Source organism: Protopterus annectens, chromosome 1.part1, assembly GCF_019279795.1.
Source record: "Protopterus annectens isolate FY-2018-M chromosome 1.part1, PAN1.0, whole genome shotgun sequence".
NCBI lineage: Eukaryota > Metazoa > Chordata > Ceratodontiformes > Protopteridae > Protopterus > Protopterus annectens.
The window spans coordinates 1,833,812,739-1,833,819,644 of record NC_056726.1 but is presented as its reverse complement, the minus strand read 5'-3'; positions in this window follow the sequence as shown (position 1 = coordinate 1,833,819,644).

Genomic DNA, 6,906 nt, shown 5'->3' with positions numbered 1-6,906 from the left:
AAGAGGTTAGGTACAAACCCGTATGTCACATGGTAGATAGCCAACTGGTTTACAGACAGGACCCAGGAAGTTAGAATTGAGGAATCCACCTATACAAAGAGCCCAGTCATAATTGGAGTCCCTCAGGGATCAGTCCTTGGACTGCTCCTTTTTGGCATTTACTTTTCAGAGGTCAAGGCCAGTGATCTCTGGCTGACTAAATTTGCAGATGATTGCAAATTAGGACCTGCGTTCACCAGGAGGGGCTGACACAGACAAACAACTGTTGTCAGTGCCATGGACTAAATAGCTAAACACTCATTAAAGAAGACATTGCAGAAATGCTGTAAGATTGAGAATGCTAGATTTATAAGACCTGATCATATACAAGAGACTTTCATAGGTTAGTACTAAACTAACTGCCCTTGCGAGCCATTTTAAGCCTAGCCAATTATCCCTTGTGAGACTCAAACCATGCACCTTGTGTTTGTAAGGCAAACACCTTAACCATTAGGCCACCCTCCTATACAAAATGAAAAGTAAAATGAACCAGACCTGTTGCATAATACTTTTTAATCAAATTACTAAAAAATGGGTACTGTACTAGAAATGTACGCACAAGCAGTGATAGTTTCTATTCATTTGTCACAACTGCTGTCAAAAACTGTGTACTTTCATGGAACTGACAGGGCAGTTTTATTTTTTTATAGGTGAACTTTTCAAACTGTCCTTGGGGGAAACATTTCTATAAAAGACACAGAGATGTTGATCTTGACTTAAAATATGTAGTGGAAGCTTTCTGTGAAGATATGGGTGACTGATCTGATTTCAGTGTTTATAGCTGTCAGTCTACTTAAGTGGACATGTTCTCACTATTTTAGCAAAGAAGTCTTTGGCATTCACCATATTCACAGTATCATTTGAGTCAGAATATAACTTCTGTTTTATAACCTAGTACCCATGTTTTTCTTTCTTTCTTTTTTTTTTTTTGATGGTGACGTCAGCATCTAATATAAATCAGAGCTTTTATTTTTGTGATATATGTGTCATATTTTATTACTTCTCCCTTTTTTTGTTAACTATTATTATGTTTAAGCCAGTCAATATATTACATGACTTTATATTTGTTTTATCGCTATAACTGATTTGCAAAGTGTTTAGGTGATAAGCACTGTAATAGACTTGAATAGACTTGAACTATTCACAAGAGGAGGAGGAGGGTATTTCACATCCAGGTAATTACCCATTATTTTAGCATGCATATTTTCTGAAGCAATGGAAACAGTGATCATAGAACTATTAAAATTATGGTAGACCTTTTTCTTATAGATCAACATAGTATTGGATCCTGAAGAAAGAGGATTCATTTCTAAATTTAGTAATATTTGTTGACAAGTAGCCACTGTTACAAATGGTAATCTGACAGTTCACATAACATAGGCGAATCTAATAAAAACATTTGACACACTCTCACATGTAGGTATACTTTGATATGCTAAAAGAATAAGAAAATATAGCTATTACACAACTGCAATGAGAAGAGACACTAGACCTACTAGTGGGTTAGTAGGAGACAGTTCTTTTGTCAGTAGGGATCCTCTATGGTTGTTTTTAAACAAACTAGAAGTAAGTCTAATCCCTCCTAATGGAGGGAATGCTGTGGAAGTCATTGCTGTATAAAGATGAATCCTGTAAAAAATATACTTCGTGTAGAGGTTGAAGAATAACTCCTGGATCCTACTGGCCCTAATGAACTGTCCTTTTGGTATGTTATTTTTAACAAGTTTTGGGTGCAAACTCGAGGAATGTAAATAACTATTCCTGAATGTTTCTTTCCTAAATATTCTGCTTGTAAATTTTTTATTCAAGTCATCCAAATCAAAATTACGTCTAAATAATTTACCCATCCACCTATATAACCTTTAACAAATTTAAAAAAATCAGATGCTTCATTTAATTCACTAACAAACAATTCAACCGTAGCAACATTTCCTTCTATAATAAAAACTAAATCATCTATGAACCTTTTGTAATGCAAAATATTGTATTTCATGCGGAATGATTTTAACACGGCATGTTCCCACCATCCCATGACGATGTTAGCAAAAGGGGGTTAACAGGAGTACCCATCGCTACCTCTCTTATTTGTTCGTAATATTTTTCATTAAACAAAAAATAATGGTTGTCCAGAAGTACATTGAGCAGTTCACAATAAAAAATAATACTAGAACTAGATATATTAGTACTATGGTTCAAATAGGCTTGGACAAACTCAATGCCAGCGTCATGTGGGATAGATGTATATAAAAATCTACATCTATTGTGAACATAACATGTACCTTAGGATCAAATCTACAAGTGTCACTGAAAATTCTCATGCTGTCCAAAAAATCCCAGGAATCTTTTAGGTAGGAATCCAATTTTTTGACTAAAGGATTGAGCAGCTCCTCTAGCAAGAGGGAAATACCCTCTGTAACATAATCAGGTGCTGAAATGATGGGCCTTAATGGTGGGTCATTTAAACTTTTATGTGTTTTAGGAATGCCAAACATAACACCTATTCTCGGATTTTCAGTATTACAAAAATTGTACATGGTCTGATCTAAATCATCATTCATGAGACTGTCGTATAAAAACGTAGAAATAAATCTATAACATTTGAAAATATCCTGAACTTTAACGTTCCTGTACTCATCAGTGTTGTCTAACATACTTTCCATTTTCTTGATGTAATTACTTTGATCCATGACCACCAACATTCCCCCTTTATCACTTTTCATCATTCTAAGCTCTTTGTTGTTGGATAATTCTTTCATGGCTGCCCTCATCCTGGAGTCTAAATTGTCAAGATATCCCCACTTTATGTTGACATTACTATGTAATAGTTCCCTCAGTTCATTTTCACATGAAACTTTAAACACTTTCAAAGTGTGTAACAATGCTGGATTGTAACTTGAAGCTTTTACAAACAATGAATCACAACATGTAACATTTTTCAGAATGTAATTGAGATTCAGTTTTCTAGTATATTTTTTTCAGAGACAAAATGGTTTCCATAATTTCATCCCTTTTAGCAGGTACAAAATTCAAACCTAGTTTTAATAGCTGAACATGCTCGTCTTTCATCTAAACACTAGATACATTTAAAATGTCATTTTCTAACCTGCTTTCATTCAGTCGTTGTCCGTTGATGAAGCTGAAGCCAACCTCCCTTTCTTCCGGGTCATCATCGGCTTCACTTTCAGCAATCTCTGTTCTTTCTCTGGTGCTAAAAAAACTTTAGATTTAGCTCCCAGTTCTTTTTCGGACATGTTGAAATTTGGACAGTTGTTTGGAACATTGTTTGTTATATTTGCTGTCTCCTGTTCAGAAGCACTGTCTCTCGGAGCCCCATTGTAGTTCCTTGTATTTCCTGCAAAGGAATATGTCACTTCCGTTGCTCAAGTCGACTTGCTTCACTGTCTGGTCTTAAGGCTGACTGCCCCTTGGTGGGAGATCCTGTTTTTCAGTTTGTTGATTGTCTCTTCCACATAAAAGGCTTCTTATTTCTTGCATTGGACCCAGTATACCATGGTGTCCGTGTTGCAGTTACCATAGAAGGCACTGTTTGGTATTTCTTGTAAATGTGATGGTAGAACGCTGCTTTTCCATGTATGAATTTGCAATAATTATCATATGGGAATCCACAGGGGGACATCCTTGGTGGTAAATTGACTGGTAATAGGTCTGTGTTGCTTTCTAGAAAGTCTCAGATATTCTTGTTTCTTCTGACAGTGAAGCTGGATCTTGGTGGTAAGATCTTGTTGAGGGAATTAGTGTTGTAAATTAGTGGAGTAGTCTAGAGTCATGCTGGTGTTCCATTTGTTGCTGTTCTTGTGTTTCATGAGTCTCAGGAGATTGAGAACTAGAGAGTTGTAGGCTATGTATGAGTTAGGGTTGTTCATTTTGCCCTGTATGATGGATTCAAATATTTCCTTAATCACTCTTGAGCTGTAGCTTCTTGCTAGGAAGTCTTTTTTGAGATCATGGAGGCTTTTTGTGAAATCTGTACGCTCCTTTGAGACTCTGGCAATTCTTAGTCCTTGAGATTTTAATACACTCCATTTGGTCTTAAAGGGATGCATACTATTTTGTGCAGCAGTAGTTTGACTCATGTGGGTTTACTGTACAGGGTGTTGCTGAGATACCTGCTCTTGTTAGTTTGCTGATTGTTAGGTACAGAAAACTCAGAGTCTTGGCTGTAGGTAGTGGTACATTTTTGAAAGTCAGTTGAGTTCCCATTGTGCTTGTAGAAATCCTGTAGTTGCACCAAAAAGTATTGCAATAAGTTTAAACTGATTCAGATGGTGGGTAGATTTTCCACAGAGGGCTGTTCCAGTAGTTCCCTTCAAAAAAGGAAACACCCACAGGAGCAGTTCCTCTGTTTCCCTCAAAAAAAGGGAACACCTATAGGGGTGGTCCCTCTGATTCCCTCCAAAAAGGGAGCATCCATAGGAACAGTCCTCAGTGGTATATGCCCACAAATTTCTATAATTTTTCAGATTATGATAATGTCATTGATAAATCTAAGATAACTGTCCATTAATGAGGAAAAGGGTGAATGATATATGAATTTTTCTTCCTATTTCCCAAGTGCATGCTGACAAGGTTGGGGGCCATTATCAACTGCATCAAAAAGTGGTTACTTAACAAAATAGAAAGAGAGTGGTCAAAGCAGAAGAAACCAAGTCTGGCATGGCCAGAATGTGGTTATAAAAATGACCTTCATATTGAACATCTTAGCTTTCTGCAGAAATCTTCAAATGAGTGGCATTGGGTAAAGTCATAAAGGAGCCCAGGGGCCAAACTGTGGGCAAATGTTGCTCTTGCGGGATAATGGAGAAAAATGTTGCATTTGGTTTTGGATGGTAAAACAAAGAGATTTGTAACCAAGTTGTCTTCCATTGAAAAATATCTTCAGGGATGCTGATTTGTTGGCAGATTATTTATGTGAGAAAAAAAAGCTACCTGCTAAACTTTTTTGCAATGACAGATATCTTGGGATGTGCAGTGGCATTAGAAAATAATGTGAAGATATGGCGCATTCTCAGACATGCATAACTATTTGGCAGAAGGTGGTAAGATCAAGTTCTACCCTGCTTATTTGTATACCACACCACAGACACTTTGAGTGAATGAACTCTGCACCTTGGGGAGAAGGTTTTGAAAGGCCTGCAGTGCATAGAAGACCAAGACAATGAATCTCAATTTAGCATTGTCTATGTCTCATGTCCCATGAACTGTACTGTTCAAAAACATTCCCCCAGCAAGGAAGTGTTCTCAGGTAGAGTGGTAGCTAGACTAGGCTGAACAAAGGGTCTCCTGGACTGAGTTTTTTTCTGTATTTGTCCATATGGGCAGATGCTTCATACAAATCATTGACATTGTTATGCGGTTTGTCATGAGTTGTGTTGCTTGACTTTTATTGTCCACTGAAGAACTTCATGTATAGTCTGGCATACTCTGCAATTTGGTTGTGACCATCTTAAGGCCTTGAAAGTACAGTTGTGTAAGTAATAAACTTAGCATAACAGTATATTTTCAAGTGATCACTGCTGCTGTTGTAGTCTTAGCTATATGAGTTATATCCTGCATAGAATATAAGAGCCAGCCAACTTCTAGAGCTTAAGGGCACCTCCCAAGCACTCAGGTATTTGGCAATTTGAGCAGAGTTGCAGAAATTCAAGGGTTTGGGTGCTGTGTCCTTCAGAGCTTTCTTGCCAACTGAGAAAGTGAGACTATAGCCCTGAATAATTGATAAGCAAAAATGAAAGTCCTCACTCTGGCAACAAAAATATATTAAAAATAATAATAATAACGGGAATGGAATGGCTACTACAGCAGTGATCATTATCTAATGTTACAATAAGTTTACTTATACAACTCCATTATGTTCATCATTTGATCACTTCTGCAGTAGTCTTAGCAATATGGCTAGTCTTATAATGACTGGGAGGAGGAATGATGAGGGTCCAAGAGCCCCTGGAGAATGGTCCTAGCAAAGGCTGCACTAGACCTGGCAAATGAATCTAGTCTGTAGTGCTTGTAAGGGTATTGACTGAGGACCAAGCTGCTGCTTCTAGAATACTTCTAGAATCTACCCCTTTCTAAACGGTCACTGATAGAGCCAGGGCCCTGGTAATCTGTGCCTTGACCTTGCCTGGAATTGCGTTGTTGTATTGAGTATAACAAAAGGAAATGCATGGGACAAACATTCAGAGAAAGTCTGCTTTGACACAGATTGTCCTTTTTTTCTTACTTTCATAAAAATGTATAACTGATTAGAGTTTCTGAAGGAGTTAGTTCTGGCAAAGTAACATCTGAGTTGTCTGTGGACATCCAGAGTATGAAGAACCCCTTTTCCCTCATTTTTAAAATTTGGAAGGAAGACGGGAAGAAGCGAGAGCTTTGCTCAGGGTAAACCAAGATTCTGCTGTAGGCATAAAAGATGGATGAGCTCAAACAGAAACCCTATCTTTGTGGAAAATGAGGTAAGGTTGAAACACCATGAGAGATTGCAACACAGACATTTTTCTTGCAGAAGTCAGAGCTGTTGGCAAAACTGTTTTCTGTGTTATGAAACTCAGGTCACTCTGATGGCTGGTTCAAATGGGGCAAAAGTTAATTTTTCCAAGATAAATTTCATATCTCAAGGAGGAGGCCCTACTTTGTATGAGGCCTGGTATGCAACACTCCATTTCAAAAACATTTTATTAAAAGGGTACAAGGTCTTATTTTGGTGCCAACTAGAAAATCTTTTGCATTCAATAATATGATTTTCAAGTAGCAGGTTTCTTTGCCTCCATTAATATCTGCTGGACATCCTCAGAAAATAGGTGCATAAAAAGTATTAATGTCATCTGTGCAGTTAGTTGTTAGTTGAAGTTT